Source organism: Hyla sarda, chromosome 12 (genome assembly GCF_029499605.1).
Source record: "Hyla sarda isolate aHylSar1 chromosome 12, aHylSar1.hap1, whole genome shotgun sequence".
Classification (NCBI taxonomy): Eukaryota; Metazoa; Chordata; class Amphibia; order Anura; family Hylidae; genus Hyla; species Hyla sarda.
Window position 1 is genome coordinate 61,836,730 of NC_079200.1, and position 19,485 is coordinate 61,856,214.

The 19,485-nt window shown below is 39.2% G+C and overlaps 1 long non-coding RNA gene across 1 annotated transcript in view; it reads left to right on the forward strand.

Annotated features, from left to right (window-relative positions):
* Positions 1–19,087, forward strand: part of LOC130296713 (uncharacterized) — a 31,834-nt gene extending 12,747 nt beyond the window's left edge. Inside the window, exons 2-3 of the long non-coding RNA XR_008849261.1 lie at positions 15,007–15,152; positions 17,593–19,087. This is a non-coding gene — a long non-coding RNA (uncharacterized LOC130296713). The remainder of the gene's footprint in view (positions 1–15,006; positions 15,153–17,592) is intronic.
* Positions 19,088–19,485: the final 398 nt, after the last annotated feature.

Consider the following 19,485-nt stretch of genomic DNA (forward strand, 5'->3'; position numbering starts at 1 on the left):
ATGATGAGATATGGGAGAGAGAAGACAATCCAGCACAGGTTATAGGAAGTTTAATAATGAGCTAAGAAGCTAAAATCCACATCAAATTCTCTGTTCTTGGAATCATAAAACAATATCATTTTTGGCTTAAAATTTCTTTCTTTACTAAGTGTTTTTGAAATTTCCTCTCAGTATCTTGACTTTAAAGGAATACACCACTGGCCAGCCTTTCAGCTGCGTTTGGAACTGCCCCCTTGTGCAGTCAGGCCATGCCCCCACAATACAAGTCTATGGGAGGGGGCGTGACAGCCACCACGCCCCCTTCCATAGACTTGAGGGGGCGTGGTTGGACTGCAAGAGGGGGCGTGGTCAATCCCTGTTTGGTTAAAACGGTGTCCAACTGGTGTGCAGTAGTCATTTTTTTATGGTGTTGTTGGTCCAATGAAAAAATATTCTACATTCTAGGATTTTGCATCTGCATCATGGTACTAGTACTGCTACTCCCAACTACTGTTAATTTATGGAAATTTTTAAATAGAAAACAACTATGTACAAGTTTTACAGGTGGATTTACTTTCATTGTATTGAACATTAGATGGTTGTATTTCCATTGTTAAAATTAAAGAAGTTCACAAAAAGGCAAGTCTTTTAAAGTCACTGTGAAGCTAATGGAGGATTTCAAATTTTTTTAACCTCTGGTGCTAAATGTGCAATAATCCAAAAGAAATTTTAAGCACCATTGTGCTGATTTTATGCATGCCGTACACCGGAGCATTGCTGTAACTTGACTCCAAATACTTACATGGGTTTTAATGTGCAGTCTTTACAGCAAGCATTTAATGTAATGACATTGGCTTTATATTTATACTGTGGTTATAACTCTTAGGCCGAGCTCACACTATTTTGGTCAGTATTTTGGTTCAGTATTTTTTGCCAAAACACAGAAAAGGTGAAAATCTTTTCAATACAATTATTCTCTGTGTTTCTTCTGTTTCTGGTTTTGGCTAAAAATAATGAACAAATACTATGTGAATCATCTCACTGCTTCTGTTGTACTATTAACATATTTACAATGTATCAGGGGTATTGTCTTTTTTAGATATTACAGTTGTATTTTTCTCTCCATAACCTTTACTACTTTGCACTATACACATTAATATATGGTTACTATAACTGAGTTTACAAGGCAATAAAATTCCAAATAAATTTTCTTATTTTTATAGGAAATTCCACTTAGGTTTGACTGACGTGGTTAGACTATATTTGTGAAATTAAATTCCCATTGACCTTTTTACTGTGTGACAAATATATTTATTTTGGAGCCTGAAACATGGCACTGCTAGACTAGGCTGGATATATTGCTTGTGAGCGGAGTGAGAACCTGAATTGAAGCAAATAGACAGGGTTCTTTGGTGGTCGTCAAATGAGAACAGAATACAATAGTCTCTATGATCATATAAACATAAGCCTTCTTCTGCAGTATGGGTCTATCCTCAATAATGACATTACATGTAGCACCTGTATTTGCATTCACGTACAGCATTTTCAAAGTCTAACTATCACTGTTTAAAATGAGCTTTTTTAAATATCCATATTATGGGTGCATTGTATTTTGCCAAATTATTTTCATTAAAAATATTTTGCCTTTATATTTATTGAATTGAAAAAGCATAATTTAGGTTGTATTATTCAGCCTGAGCACATACCGTATTTTTCGCCCTATAGGACGCACCGGCATATAAGACGCACCCAATTTTAAAGGTGCAAAATCTAGAAAAAAAAGATTCTGAACCCAACAGTGATCTTCAACCTGCAGACCTCCAGATGTTGCAAAACTACATGCTGGGAGTTGTAGTTTTGCAACATCTGGAGGTCCGCAGGTTGAAGACCACTGGATAGGAGGTAATACACACGTGTCCCCGCCACTCCGGACCCGTCACCGCTCGTCACCGCTGCCCTGGATGTCGCTCCATCGCTGTCGCCGCGTCCCCGTGGTGTCCCCGACGCTCCAGACGTCTTCTTCCCCGGGATCCACGCTCTCGGTCGCCGTCATCATGTCGCTACGCACGCCGCTCCTATTGGATGGCGGGACGGCGTGTGCGCCGACGTGATGACGTCGAAGGAGAGCGCCGGCCATGCAGGGGATCCCGGCATGGAGCAGACACCGAGGAGGCAGGTAAGGTTCCTCCCGGTGTCCTGTAAGCTGTTCGGGATGCTGCGATATCACTGCCGCGGTCCCGAACAGCCCGACTGAGCAGCCAGGTTAGTGTCACTTTCGCTTCAGACGCGGCAGTGAGCTTTGATCTCCGCGTCTGAAGGGTTAATAGAGGGCATCATCGCGATCGGTGATGTCCTGTATTAGCCGCGGGTCCCGGCCATTGATGGCCGCAGGGACCACCACGGTATTTGCCGTATAAGACAGTTTTGGGGAAGAAAAAGTGCGTCTTATACAGCGAAAAATACGGTAAACTGTATACGTCTATAAGGAGGATTTCACACACAGATTTTTGGGGAAAACACTGTGGCAGTTTTTTAATCAGTTTCTTGCCAAATCTAGAAGCACAAAAACCGCAGAGATGTTTTTTTTTTTACAAAAACACTCTTCGTAAAACCATCCTAAGGAACACTTTCATACAGAAAGTGTAATCCAATTGTTTTATGACATAGGATGTGTGCTTTTATTGAATGTAGTTACATTTTGTTTATTGTATAAGACTTTTTTCACCTGGGGCAGTAAGGATGCAGCAGAGAAACATACCATTACTGAACTGCGAAAAAATTCAGTGCAGACATATAAGGTTATTGGTGTGGAGTGACTGCACTTGTGGTAAAAAAACTGGGAAAATGAAGGAAAAAATGCACATATTTAGCAACAGTTTTGCTGCGGTGTAGTAGAGATGCAGCTCTCTGTCACCATATTTATACAGTGTTTTATGTTACACTGTCTGGTTTTATTTAAAATAAATAAATAAATAAACAAAATCAATTCTTGTTCCAAATACTACAGGTGAAACTCAAAAAATTTGAATATTGTTCAAAAGTCCATTGTATTTCATTAATGCAACTTAAAAGGAAAGGAAGCATGAAGTGCTCCAAAATCTCGTGGTAGACCGATGCGTTGACCCTGGACTTAAAAGGGTATTCAAGGAAAAAACTTTTTTTATATATCAACTGGCTCCAGAAAATTAAACAGATTTGTAAATTACTTCTATTAAAAAAATCTTAATCCTTTCAGTACTTATGAGCTTCTGAAGTTAAGGTCGTTAATTTCTGTCTAAATCCTCTCTGATGACACCTGTCTCGGGAAACGCCCATTTTAGAAGCAAATCCCCATAGTAAACCTCTTCTAAACTGGGCGTTTCCCGAGACAGGTGTCATCAGAGAGGATTTAGACAGGAAAGAACAACCTTAACTTCAGAAGCTCATAAGTACTGAAAGGATTAAGATTTTTTAATAGAAGTCATTTACCACTTGTCCCCCCCACTCCCCTCTCTTCTGTACCCCGCATATGAGTATGTCTCAATAAAGAAGACCCTGCAGCCACATTGGTGAGTGCCGATATTTTCATTTCTCTTCACGGATACCATGAACTTTGCTTGTATTATCTGAGCACCACCTGAGGCATTACAGCTACACCAACTCCCACCTGCTATTCCTAATCCAGCACACTCACGCAGTGCCGCACTATCTCCTATGTGAATTTACAAATCTGTTTAACTTTCTGGAGCCAGTTGATATATATAAAAAAAAGTTTTTTCCTGGATAACCCCTTTAATGAAGCACAATGGATCAACACCAGCAGATGACATGGCTCCCCAAATCATAGGCTTTTGGGTTTTCATGAGCTGTAAGCCATAATCATCACAATTATGATAAATCACGGCTTGAACTATCTTGCGTTGCATGTAATGAGTCTCTATCATATATTAATTTTACCTTTTAAGTTGCATTACTGAAATAAATGAACTTTGCACGATATTCTAATTTTTCACCTGTAGATACTGCTGCACATTTCCTATGCCTTTAGCTGTCTTCACATACAAGCTGAACCTAAACAAATGCACCAAAATGCACACACAAAAAAACAGTTCTCTAAGGGAGCGTTCTCACATTCAGATATTTTGAAGCAGTTTTTTATGCCAAAGCTGTAAATGATAATGGAATGATAAAAAGAAGAACAAACAATGGTACTGCACATCTATCCAGGAGAAAGGATCCATCAATGCAATATTCATTGACAAGATAATTCATGGCACTCTAAAATAAATTTGGTGAAATAGTTTGGTATTTTTATTAGTTTTTATGTGCAGTATTTTCAAGTAAGTGACAGAAGTATTGCAGGTATGCACAATCATACGCTACATCCAATCCGCATATACAGAAAAATACAGGAGACATAGGTACACAGCTTTTCAGTCCAATCATGATCCATCCACACACACTTGCCACTTGCCCTATTCTCCTCTACACAGTCCAGTATGTTTATCTGCTTCTCAGCTCTCCCCATCTACGTTATCTCTCCCCATACTATTCTGCCTACCAGCTTCTGTACTGTCTACCTACTTGGCTACTCTACCTTATATCTCCCTTCTAGTTTTACCTAACTAGCCTCTCTTGTTTGTTAGCCACTGTATTTTGGATACCTCTATGAACTTTGGTTGCATGGTTAACAAGCTTATTATGATGCAAAACTATGCATTTATTACAACATATTTGTTCTCTGCATTGCGCATTTCCTGCACACAGCATATCTTGCTCATGTTCATGCATTCTTTTTCCATAACTATGCTATAACCAGCTCCCCCGACCCTCCGTTTTATTTTTTTGTAATTGTCTATCGTTACATTTATATTCGGGTGACCCTCATTTATCCTACCTATTTAGGATTTATCTTGGGACTATTTTAAGATGGTCTGTTCATACATGGACACATTTTTACGTACATAGAAATGTTTTATTTATGTCTGCTTATTTTTTTTTTCATTTCGTATGCAGAGTATGTGTATTCTTAATTTCTGCCTATACACAGATTTGACGTAACATTTGATTGTGCATAGCTGCAATACTTCAGTCATTTATCTGAAAACACGGAATCTGAAAAACTGAAAGGCTAAGTTTCCACTTTGCGCTTTTCTTGGCGTTTCCCCCCCCCCCCCCAAAAAAAAGATATTCTACCGCATGGTGTTTTTTTGGCCAGAAAACGCTGCTGCCAGATGTTAGCTGTAAATCAATGGGAAATCGTTAAATTACTTGTCCACTTTTCAGTTTGGAATTTTTTAATTTTTTTTATCCTTTTGGTGTTTTTTCACTCTTTTTTGGCATTTTTCAGCTCCTTGGTGTTTTTTTCCCCCTGAAATCGTGTGTTTCCCAATATCAGTAAATCCATCATGCAAGAATATGTGCAGTAAATCCATCATGCAAGAATATGTGCATGTGATGGCAACAACATGTATGAAATCTAATTTAAAATGTTTTAAACTGTGTGACAGGTAGCTACCAATAGTACAAGTGCAATACGTATTTGGAACTTTTTGATACCTTTAATCTTGAACTATGGATCACATAAGTAAATTGTATCGATATTGTTTCAATAAAACAGCAATTTATGTGTGGGTATTTTTACTGTATGTTTCTGTGTCTTCTAGTGCAACCTCCCCCTCCCAAACTGTATTTTCTTTAGTGTAAGACATGCTTTTTAGCAAGAAAAAAGTATGCTAAAAAGTGCCTGTGTTTTATAGTCCGCCTTGGCCGAACCTGTCAACCATCTGATGTGTATGATGGCCTCTCAAATCTACCAAGATCACAGATGTCAGGGAACAGAATGGTCAGGAATGTAGGATTTCAATTTGCCTGATCCAGCTGTTCTTATCAAGATAAGCTGCTGCCAGAGGTGCCTGGTTGGGCACAGTCAGGCTCTGGTACTAACTTATCTGAAGGAAAATTATTGAATATGACTGAACACTACCTTTTTAGGGATCACTGGTTGGGCACACATCAATCAGACATTTATGACTTATCAACAGGAGTGTATCTATAAGGGGGCAGAGGTTGCAGTCACCTTGGTGTCCAAGGGGCTTAAGGGTCTGTCTACCATATTCAAGCACACCAGTAGTAGAAATAATCTTGCACTGGGACCCAGAGGTGTTAACCCATATCAAATCATCATATATCATTCATACACCAAAATACTGTAAGGCCAAGCTACATCCAGCCAGGAATGTCCCCTGCAGCCACCAAGGCAGGGGAAATGTAATATTACATGGGTGTTATATAGACGAACAGCTGTCTATATAATATAAGGGCGGCTCAAATACACTAGAATGGAAAGTACTCAGAACATGTACTTTATTTTTGAATGACTCAAATGTGTATAAAATATATGTCTACATAATGGACCGAACTTAGTCACTAGTGAATGAAATGTCCAGCACCTCTACGGTTTGCCACTGTATAGATCAAAATACCTTTTGAAGACATTCCAATGCATATATATATATTCCTCCAAGTTCCCCAAAAAATACCACATTAAGGGGTTAAGATGTCCATATGCCCTTTTGGAGCTCATGCATATGAGAGAGTTGGTAATCATAATACACTACTCATAAACTGTGGATTCTTAGTGTAAATCTATATGCCTCGGACTTTATATTGAGGTTTATTTTTTTGACTGCATTACATATGAACTTAAGAAAAACTAAATTGGGGCATGCTCCATTGGATGTCACATTACTATGCTATTCCCAGAAGCATTGCTTGAGAATTAACCCATAAGATAACACTGTACAGAACACCGTAGAGCACCTTACAGAGAGGCTCCACAGTTTAGAGCACTAGGAACCCCAGTGTGAATACAGATTCTATAACATTTACCAAAATGCATAGTGGAGGATGTTCTCTTCTACAGCCCCCCCCCCCCCCCCCCCCCAGAAAGCCCAGTAATTGCTGCAGAGAAGTATAATAGGGACAGAACCATTATTAGAGAGTGGTATCTCTTCCAGGTTCCAGAAGCAGAAAGTGTAAGACCCCTTTAAGGTGCTGGCAAGTATCATCATCATTTTGATCAGTGTAAAACATTTATTACATAATAGAACGTAGGAACATACTATGCAATGACAACAAGTACAGTGCAGCTACTCAGGAGATCAGACTCATGCATCACCCATCCCAAATTACAGAAGTGAGGTTACACTTTATGCTGCAGATTAGAATAAATGACATTTTGGACATTACTTAAAGTGATTGGTGTGAAGGAATCAAGCATCTAATTCTTCCTGTCGTTTGGCTGCGGTGACAGAAGATGTTGGGGTTGGGGGGGGGGGGTGTTAATGAATTGCTCCATTTTAGAATAAATTGAAAGTGTTATTTGCAGATCATCCAATAAAAAAATGACAATGGTGCTGAGTCAGCCTGGGATATGTGCACGTCTGATTGCAGGAGGGAAAATCTCAGCATTGCAGTGCAATCGACAAGTAGATAACCAGCAGCCAGGGTGCAGTGGACTCCATTGTCTGTGGGTAGTCTGCTGATAGCCTCACTCTATATTCTCTAGAGGTCCAGGGGGCAAGGAGGGCTAGTAAATGCTTATAGGGGCAAGCAGACATTTCTTATAACAATAAGAATAAAAATGTCACTTTTAAGGCCCATGTAAAAGCTCCAAGCTGCTGGTATATAAGTCAGCGTGATAATGATTGTGTTGCTTGTCTGGTAAATAAAGCTTTCAACTGATAGTTATCTGCTGCCGCTACACCATTAAACAAACCGATCTGTAGAGGACTTCTGGGCTACACGGAGACTTTCTGTAGTTCCACCCACTGATTTTAACTATTGAGCGACAGCTGCAGTCCAAATGAGTAACAAAGCTGTGGTCTACTCGATAGTTAAGTCAATCCCCATCACTACAAAAAGTTTCCTGTAGTCCTAGCCAGAGGAGGCGTTCACGCTTTGTGCAGGTTTTTTTCCCCGAAATTTTCAAAAATCATATTAAAACTGCAATGCATTCGCCACAATTTTGGAGATGAAGGCAAAAAGTGCTAAATTACACAACATGTGAACCAAGCCCTGGGCAGTTCATCGATAAATTTTTAGCAACATCAGCTTTTTCTCAGGCTTTGGAAATAAACGTGCAACATTGTAATAATAGCTGACAGTTCTGTAATATTACATCTAAATGGTTAACAATTTACATATAACAAAATCACATCTAACAAATGTATACAGCAATTTTCTTTGTTGTATATAACACGATTAAAAGCGTCGCAGTCATGCCTTGTAACCAACATTATTACAGTGCTGTATTCTTGGAGACCGCACAGGGGAGACAGGGACGTGTGCTTCTGTCACTTTGCTGCATGCATGCAGAGAGTAGCTGTTTGCCTGTCGCTGTATACAAACCCAATAAGATAGCAGAGTGGCGCGGGCTGGGTGCATGTTCCATTACATCCAAACTAACAATGTGCAGCTTGTCCTGACTGTGACCTTCATTCTGACTGTGTCAACACATTTGGGAGATGTCTATGCACACAGCCTGGCAGCTTTCCTTTAGATGAGAATGGAAACTGTTAAATCAAATACATTCCCTACTGCACAACCAATCTATATGTTCACATAGACGGAGGTAAACAGCTCCTATGCTCTGACCATAGCTCTGATTCATTGACGTCCATTCCTTACATTGAATGCTGCACATTTTACAATAATTTTTTTTGAATAAATTTTGTGCACCGCTGAATATATCTAAACTAATCAGAAAATCTGTACTAGTTATATTATGGATTAGAAGTAACCTCTAGACATCTCAGATCCTATTACAATAGATAAAGAGGTTTCCACATCAATAATAGAAGATCAGTGTATGTCTGCACAAGATGTATAGTATTACTATGTCCAGACTTCCTCTGCACTATATAGTAAGAAGTATAACTGGCTATTACTTTGTACACTGCAATATAAAAAACACAGTGTAAGGCTAAGTTTCCACTTTTCTGACAGTTTTTGGATATCTGCTACTGCAATTTTTGAGCCAAAGCCAGAAATGTATTCAAAAGGAATAAGAGATATATAGGAAGGACTTATACTTCTCCCTTATGGATCCACTTCTAAGTTTGGCTCAAAAACTGCAGTGGCAGTTTAAAAACAAAAATGCCAGAAAAAAACAAAGTGGAAACTTAGCCTAAGGCTTCATATGTTCAGGAAATGCTGAGTATAAGGCTGGAACAGGGCGTGAACCAATCATATTGCATATGGTTCTGACATGGTACATTTTGATTAGACGGGGTCTTTGTGTTGTTATTAGACCGAAAAGGCATAAGCATGCTTTACTCCCGGCTCGCAGTGATCTCTGCGCAATTGCACTAGATGGGCTCTAAAGGTTTAAAAACGAGCCCATCTAGTGTTATTGGAAAGGGAATGCAGCAAGTCGGGAAGTGAATTGCATTATTGCACAATTCTTTACACACATTCTAATGATCAGTAGGGATATCAGCACTGGGACCCTGACCAATCAAAACTTTTACCTTGTCTATGTGGCATGTCATTTTTAATGATGGGGACTCTGTAAGGCTCTATTGTATGGAATAAAGGTGTATACACTCTTTAGTATGGTTTAATATGCTTCTAATTTGAAGTGAAAGCATACAGAAAGTTTTCCAATCATGGAAGATTTCATGGAAATCTGAATTAAAGAAAAAAAAATTAAAACATGGCATGATGTTTTGGATTTCAAATGTACTTTTGTTCCACAATATCTCTTTACACAGATTATATGTGTCTCCATACTAAGGCTATGTTCACACAGCGTAAAGTGTGCAGAATGTTCTCATGGAAAGCATGTCTGGACATTCCGCACATTTGATCAATCCAGCAGGCACTAGGACCACTCAAAAAAGCGCAGTCTCATAGATGGAAATGCATTTCCAAGCAAAATCCATTAAAAGAATACAAGTCTATTCTTTTTTTGCAGACACTGCGGAAATTCCTTTATGTAAACAGCGCAGCAGAATTCCATTGTAATCAATGGGACTCTGCTGCAGTGGAATGTCCGTACGGAATATTCCGGTGTAGTTCTGCATGGACATTCCGTCGTGTTAACATACCCTAAGGCTATGTTCACACAACAGAATGTCCATACGGAGAATCTCTGTGTGGACATTGTGCAAACAGTGGGTGCCGGCATCTCATAGATGGCTATGCATTCTGCACAGAATCCGCACAAAAAATGAACAGGTAACACCCCTTCCCAGTCTGTGAATCCGACTGAGACTAAGCAGAAAATACAGAGCAATATCAAGGTAGAAAACAAAAAAATTATAAAAATAAAGGCAGAGGGTGGTTTATCATGATGGGGGCAATGAACTGGGAGGATAATAAAATTTAAAAAAGCAACAAGGTCCCGGGTAACTTGTTATTGGGGCAGTCCTGGTGGCTGCTTTATGCCCTACAAGTGCTGAGTGACGTGTCTCTCCCTATCTGTGTATAGGAAGAGATGTGTCACTCAGCATTTGCAGGGTGAGGAGCACCCGCCAAGACCCTCTCCAGTGACTGAAATAGACACAAACCATGCATCCGTAATACTCTTGTGTTTTTGGTCTCTATTTTCCTCTTTATTTTTAGCTGTATTTTTTGCACGGGGCTTTATTCCCACAAAGTTATTTCAGCAGTTAAATTTTTCTTGCTTATGGTCCATTCATTCAGCCATTTACAGCTGAAAAATATGTTTAAAACATGGTAGGGGGGGTGGGATTTATCACGGGTTTTCACAACTTGTTGCCCAATGCATTTAGACTAATTTAAGACAACTACCGTATTTAAATGTAGTGGGACATGGTTAGCTTTTTGCAAGGATGGTTAAGGATTTATCAACCGTAAAAAAATGTTTTTATATTGTTGCAAATTTTTGTGCAACCTCAAACCAGCCCGTACCACACTTTGAAACTTGTCTATATTGCTATTTCTGAAGAATTGTAAGAAGTGGATGCTCCGGCTCTTACACCACTGGGAGCATATGCATGTTACATCAGGAGGAACGATCGTTGAAGTTTTCTATTTATGAAGAACGTGCCCCTCTTTGAAAGTGCTCATTTTTTTAGGCAAAGCCAGAAGTGGATTTAAGAAAAATTACAAATATAAAGAAAGGGCTGCTTTCTCTATTTCTGGATCTATTTCTGGCTTTGGTTCAAGAAAAGGAAAAACTGCCACAAAAAGCTACATTCATCTCTTGCAGACCATTATACAAAGTATTTATATTACTAATGTTAATCTATTAATCTTGAAACCCCGATTACATTCATCTCTTGCAGACCATTATACAAAGTATTAATATTACTAAAGTTAATCTATTAATCTTGAAACCCCGATTACATTCATCTCTTGCAGACCATTATACAAAGTATTAATATTACTAAAGTTAATCTATTAATCTATGGAAATATTCACATGAGTGTATAAAATACACATGTATTTTAAAAACACCCATTGGGGTCTACAGAGAGGATTAAAATACTGATGCATGCATATTTGATTATATTACATATTTTCATCTATTTTGCATCCGTTTTTTAAAGTGTAATTTTATTCTCTATCTAAAGGAGAGCCCATTTATTGTACAGAAACATGAATGCAATAGTGAAACATACTGATGGTATGGCATCTTTAACACTCCATAGCTATCCTTATTAGGAACATTTTCCCATTCGTTCTAGTGAAAAAGGTGTAATGTTGTCAGATTACCCCTGACTCCAGAGTTATTCTGTTAATGGCAACTGTTTACAGAATTATTTATACAGCAATTTACTAATTTAATAAACAGTACTGCCAAACTAGAGGCATTGTTTCCAAGCAACACTTTTCTCCGAATTAGTGTTGGTGGCGCCATTGAGATGATGCTTGAATCTTTAATCTAAAGTTGCCCATATAATTTGAAACAAAGCCATCTTATTCATTTTATCAGCTGGAATTTGTCATAATGCTACTGGTGAAATTCTCTGGATGAGGAGAGTAATAAGGAAGGCAATTTGCAAAAACTGTTTAATTTTGGGCCGAGTAATGAGAATGGCTGTCTTAACATATGTGCATGAAGAGCATCATCATTCATGATCGGAGAAGCAAAGTTTGATGTTATGCTTGTGCCAGTATTGAAATACACACTCATTGAGCAACATGAATACATCTTACTTCAACAGTTTATCTACATCACCATTTGCTCCAATTATAACTAATTGGACACATATTGCATTTTCATGGAGTCTCATTTTCTATTGATTATAACGGCGATGCTGGGGTTTTGCCATATAAAGCAGTATTTAGGAGCCAAAGCGGTGTAAAAATGCTGAGCGTACTACACTGCATGGGATTATGTAGTCAGCAGATGTTTTAAAACCAACTTAATTGTTGTTAAAAAAAAAAAAAAAAAAAACACCACAATTTGTAAAGGACGTGCCTCCTACGTGTATTGGAGAAAGATGTGGCCTTGTTGCTATACTAGTGAATGTTCAGGGCCCAGAAGCCCGACACACATATGCATCTTAGATAGGGGTGGGGGTGGGTTATTGGAATTTTATGGAGCTGGAAGTCTTAGGTTGTTCCCCTGTGTACTACCTTACACTACAGCTCTTTTTGTACAGATCTGCTTCTGTGTATATGGAGATCTGATTTATATTACAGTGATGATAGGAAGGTTAGAACCTACAAATACTATAAGAAAATGATTATAAGAACACTGCTTCACACAGACTGAACAGAAGGATCCTTAGTTGGTGGTGGTGGGTCTGAAATATGCTTTATATTAGATGTAATAAAGTTATATTATGTTACATTTTATATCTGTTATAATATTATTGACATGTTAACCATGCAGAGGATAGGAAATTCCATCAATCTCAGTAAGTTACCAATTCTCAGAATACATTTTGCCAATGAATATTGCTTACTGGGCAACAGTAAGGGGCCTCAAATTTACTGCAGTCCTTCTGCATTATAATCTAAAAGGAAAGCAGAAGGCGCTCCATGTGCGGGATCAGCAGGTCAGGCCCATAGGGAAGGGAAACGATCTATCCCACGCCGCTTACCAGAGTTGGTTGTGTGCACACACACAACAATGGGAAGCGCCTGTAAATGCTTGTGTCCTCATCCGCAGCACTCCTAAGAGGCAGTAGATAAGCAATTTGACCGTGTAGTAGGAGATGTCGGCGCTGGATAGAGGAACCAGGAGGAGTGCAGCATAAAATCAAGTTGGGTTTATTAGATGCAGCGCATTTCGCTGCGCATGCGCAGCTTCATCAGGCATGGCAAGGTTGGGTTCACAGGAGGTATAAATACCTCCAAGTGTTAACCCTTTATGTTACATGAAATTATACATATCAAAAGGGTATAACAATCAGAATATATAAACAATCAGAACATATAAATACATATCACTATTCATATCATATGTTTAAACAACAATTAAAACATTATAAAATTAGTATCGTAAATAAAATGTCACAAATCATTGTATACGTATATAGAAATAGTTTGTAAGGGGTCAATATCCTCCAGGTACACCAGCCAGAGACCTCGTCAATCAATTTCAGGAACCTGGATCTCAAGGCGAGGTTACGGAGTGTGAATGGTGAACTTAGAAAAAGGCAATAGAAAACCAATAAAAATGTTTAAAAAAATTTTTTTTTATTTTTATTTTTTAAATATATATACAAATTTGTGGATTATAGAACTGGAATATACAAGTCCGTCAATCTGACCTGACAGACTTGTATATTCCAGTTCTATAATCCACAAATTTGTATATATATATAAAAAAACAAAATTTTTTATTTTTTTATTTTTATTGTTTTTCTATTGCCTTTTTCTAAGTTCACCATTCACACTCCGTAACCTCGCCTTGAGATCCAGGTTCCTGAAATTGATTGACGAGGTCTACGGCTGGTGTACCTGGAGGATATTAACCCCTTACAAACTATTTCTATGTACATATACAAAGATTTGTGACATTTTATTTACGATACTAATTTTATAATGTTTTAATTGTTGTTTAAACATATGATATGAATAGTGATATGTATTTCATGTGGTGTTTATATATTCTGATTGTTGTACCTTTTTGATATGTATAATTTCATGTAACATAAAGGGTTAACACTTGGAGGTATTTATACCTCCTGTGAACCCAACCTTGCCATGCCTGATGAAGCTGCGCATGCGCAGCGAAACGCGTTGCATCTAATAAACCCAACTTGATTTTATGCTGCACTCCTCCTGGTTCCTCTATCCAGCACCGACATCTCCTACTACACGGTCAAATTGCTTATCTTCTGCATTATAAGGCTGTGTTCACATTAGTGTAATAGGGACACATTGATGGATTCATTTTACGTCTGGAAGTCCCGCCTAAGTGCGGGTTTGGTGATTTAAGCTGACGGCTCTTATTTCAGGTCAACATCCCCACAGTCAGGCTGTGACTTGTGGTTATAATAGGGATACAAAAAATGTATCTGTATTACGAGTCTGACCTCAACTAAAAGGCAGAGTCACCTGTTGTGAAAGTTATATGTGAACAAAACTCTGCCTACACACAATGGCCAATGGCCTCATAAATTTCATGACCACTGGCTACCACATGTGGACATGATTTTGCATATGAATGTAAAGTGTGGCTCTATCCTTACTGAATTAATCACAAATCACATGTGTAAAGATGCCCAAAGGGTTTACATTGAGGGCTCACTGTACCATCCATTTAACCAGCATTTACTTACATCTGATTGAGTGTAAAGTACACCTATCTAAAAGAGCTTATCCTACAATGCTTCCCCAGCCATCTAATATGGTAGTATAGGGCACAATGTATACCAGTTGTTGGGTGCTTTTTTAGAGTCTACTAGGCTTTTAGAATCTACTAGGTAAACCAAGCAAATGCTACTGTTCTCCACTTATGAGCTAACTATTCTTAAGGGTTCAGTGATGTGACCTGTAAACGTTATTCCTGTTTATATTTGTACTACCAGGTGAGATCCTGTTTTGTTACTCTCTGCTTAGGTTTAGACCTCAATGCTGTAGTGATCCCTTACTACCCTTACTATGGAAGAATGCTGCCCAAGAGTCCCTGGTCAATACCCTTGGCGTCACTAGCAGGTTTTATTGTTCACTAGAGATGAAACCCGTGACTTTCACAGCTCATTCATGTAAGTAGATTTTTTACTTTTCTGCTGATCTGTAGCATACAAAACATTTCCCATCTTAATTCCTCTACTAGTCTGACCTAATGCATGAAGTCCCATGGCAAAAGGCCATGTAAGTAGCACCATTCCCAAAATGACATTTTGCACTGGTTGGTCAGAAAATGAATGACTAAAATTCTGTGGGAATATGGTTATCAGGCTTCCGGGAATCATAAATCTTCCTCCCATGTAACCTGCACTTTCCAGTGTCTAGTAAGCATTAATGACCCATATCCAAAAGGTGTTTTACACCTTATTACTGACTGATAATCTGTAATTCATTTTACACTGGTAAGAACACACACAGCAGACAGTGACATAGATACAATATGCATTAATGCTGTATCTGTATGAATCCACAATTTATAGAAAATGAGAAAAGGTGTTTGAAGCTTTATGCTAAAAGGTTCTTTCCTTTTTTCCTATGTTTCTTTCTTTCTTTTTTCTTTTTTTTAAAACAGCTTCTTTAGAACAGGGATCCCCCACATGCGGCTCTCCAGCGCACTACAGCATTCGGCTGTCAGGGCATGCTATTAGTTGTAGTTTTGCAAAAGCTTTAGAGCCACAAATTGGAATAAAGTGTTTTAGATTTTTATAAAGTTTTTCACAATTTAATGTTTTTTTTACTGGGGATGTGCAGTTTATATATAATCCCTTTCGTCTTCTCTATGTCCCTGATGATGAGTAGTTATTGCTGAGAAAAGCAGCCCGCCTGTCCTCATTTCCCCTGCAGAGATGCTGCAGGGGAAATGCTGCATTACACTGCACACCCTGCAATCCTTGTGCAATACTACATTCTTATCCTCCAGAGCCAAAGTCCCTCTTCCCACCCAGGATGCCTGAATGCCCTAATAAATGCCCTGATGGCTGATCTTGTCTGACGCTAAAGTAAAGATAATGTATAGCACCATCTCTCCACTAAAATCATCAACTGCTTTGCATGGAGTACACTGCAACATATTTATAGAAATAGCTGTTTCATAGATATATGGGAGTTTAGAACAAGTGCATACAACCAGCAAAAAAAAAAAAAAAAACACACTTGGGTAAATGGCATAAAGCTTTGCAATGAACAGCAACTGCAACTTTTTACCCTTACAAAAAACCCTTTACAGTATACCCCAGGTCAGGCCATCAGCTTCTTTTAGAAACAGTAAAGTGGCATGTAATTGTAACTAACCCAACACAGCCTTGAAAGCTTCCACTTACATAGAGGAATATAGCCATAAGAGTTCACACTAAGGACCCTTATTTACTAAGGTTTCCCTACATTTTCCAATTTCCCTAAATTTAGCTTTTTTACATATGCTCTGATCTGTCTGGTTTTCCTCAGCCCAAATCCACCACATTTTATGTAGAAACCTAAGTAAATATGTTGGGTTTTTGTGAAAATGTCGGGAACATGCCCCTTTTTAGAGACCACTCCCCCTTTACCCAGCAGCCACGCCTCTTTTCAGGTTTTCTTAGCAAAATGGAGAGTTAGTCAGGGTTTTTTCAATTCTGGCGCAAATTCTGGCGCACAATCTGGCACAGACAGAATTTCTGGCACAATGCTACAGAATCTGGCACACAACCTGACAAAACATGTAAGGTTTTCAATAGTAAATGAGGGCCAAGGAATTTCTACAGATTTTTACTAACTTTTGGGAAGAATATCCTTGTAACACAACATTACACCCCAATCTTTTTCTGTGGGATTCTACTTGAAATTGGAGAGACATAAAGATGAAGATATAGTAAAGCCTCACAGACTGCAGGTGTTGCCATATTACTTCTCTATATAATGTGGAGGTTGTTCAGAGCTGTAATATAGTTGTATACATGGGCCCCAAACCTGGAATGTGTAAAAAGCTTAACTTTTTATTATGAAAAAGGTGTACTTATCTCCTATCTACAGGGCAGAGCAGAAGTGTATGATAGTGGTGGTCCCAGCAGTCTCTCTATGCAGCCATCGTAAATTTATGTGACGGTGCACACAAGTGATTGTCACTCATTCTAACAGGAGATGCGGAACCCTAAGAACATGGGGAGTCCCAGCTGTCAGACCCCACTCCTACGATCATACACTTATACCCTATCTACAAGTGGCAATGGTTGGACAATCCCTTTAATATATGGCAGCTTTTTCAAAACTAAGCTTTTAAATAAACACTGTTTCTATGATGAAAATGTCTATGTGTCTACCTCTCTGATGTACCTTTCTCATACCTGTAAATTATTGAGATATTTTTTTGAATTAGGACTGAATCTAAGTAACCTCAGCAACATTTCTTATGTGTTTACTAGAATACAAAGCTTGATATCTTATATTACATGCAATGCATTGTGTAGCCAATACCAAAACTCCCATAGAATCTATCTTGATTGTGATGTAAAGTTTGTTTACTTCCCTGATATTTAACAGAACATACAAAGAAGAGCTACATGTCCAAACATCAAGGGTCCACTGTCACTGGAGAGTTGTTCTTCTCAAGATTGAATGCTTTGCTAAAGCTGGTAAAATGGAACCAAATCAACTGTTGAATGGATTTGGTCCCCTTCAACCAGCTGCAGCTGTGCATTGATCACTCTGACATAGCTGCCGACTAAAGAAAGTGGGAAGAATCGACATCAAACCGGGCACAAGCGGTGCGTGGGCCGCCATCAATAACTAATGATGCTTACTGAAATCTTCCTAGACAACCTCTGCTCTAATTCAGGGGGCAGTGCTTGAAGAGTGTGCCGGTCAATGCTGTGTAAGAGTGTCTTTAGAAGATTAATAATCTACATAGTCATTCTGTATTGATCCTGTGCTGAAGGAGTGTGGGGCAGATGTGATATTAACAGTTCTGCTGTTTTTTAGCTGCAGCAATGTGACCTGCCACACATCTCTTCAGATCTAACTATGTGTGAATACTATTAACATAGAAAGAATAGAAAGAGACACTTGGGGAGTTTTATCAAAACCTGTGCAGAGGTGCAAAGGTTGACCAGTTGCCCATAGCAACTAATCAGATTCCTTCTTTAATTTTTAAAAAGATCTCTGAAAAATAAAAGAAGCAATCTGATTGGTTACCATGGTAACTGGTCAACCTTTCCTTTGCACAGGTTTTGATAAATCTCCCCAGCTAAACCTAATATATTCAGGCAAGTTTCACATGAGTGTAACATAGCCATAGCTTGCTTCTTTCATTTCAAACAAGGCCTCTGTAAAATGAAAGAAATGATCTGATTGGTTGCTATAGGCAACTGAGCAACTTTGCACAAGTTTTGATAAATCTCCCCCACAGTGTCTACTCATAGCAGATGCGCAGCGGACAACCAGAGCTGCTCAGGCGCAGCAGGGAACTCGCTCTTGTGACTGCAGTCAGCGCATCCGCAGGGTGAAATACAATACGGATGCGCTTCCTGTAACCCTACCCTAAGGAAACATCAGGGGCAAAACTTTCCTCCCATATTCAAATTCCACAACATACAAACTCCTCAAATATGACAATTCCAAATTTTCATTCATAAGTAAAAGGACTATGGAAGCCATTACATCATTCAATGGAAATCAGACAGATTTCTGGTGTACAGGGCTAATTTTCTGTTAATATTTGCAATGGTTTCAATTAACACTAAAACGCAAGAAGTAGACTGCAAAATAACCGATAGATGGTTTATAATCCTACACAACTTACAGAATTTACCCCTGTTCCCCCATTCTTAAAGAGGTACTCCGCCTCTAGACGTCTTATCCCCGGGGTCCTGCTGCTGGGGACCCCGGGGATCGCTGCTGCAGCACCCCGCTATCATTACTGCGCAGAGCGAGTTCGCTTTGCACGTAATGACGGGCAATACAGGGGCCGGAGCATCGTTACATCACGGCTCCGCCCCTCTTGACATCACGGCCCGCCCCCGTCAATACAAGTCTATGGGAGGGGGCGTGGCGGTCGCCACGCCCCCTGCCATAGACTTGCATTAAGGGGACGGGCCGTGATGTCATGAGGGGCGGAGCCATGATGTCACGTTGCTCCGGCCCCTGTATCGCCCGTCATTACGCACAGAGTGAACTCGCTCTGTGCAGTAATGACAGCGGGGTGCCGCAGCGGCGATCCCGGGGCTCCCAAGCAGCGGGACTGCGGCGATCTAACATCTCATCCCCTATCCTTTGGATAGGGGATAAGATGCCAGGGGCGGAGTACCCCTTTAACTTTATCCTAGAGTAGTGAAAAATAGGCAGGTGGTATGTCTCATATTTGGTTCCATTGTACTCAAATTCAACTTTTCTGGAAAAAATAAGGTTACTAAATGCCACTGTCTTTTGTGTATGATG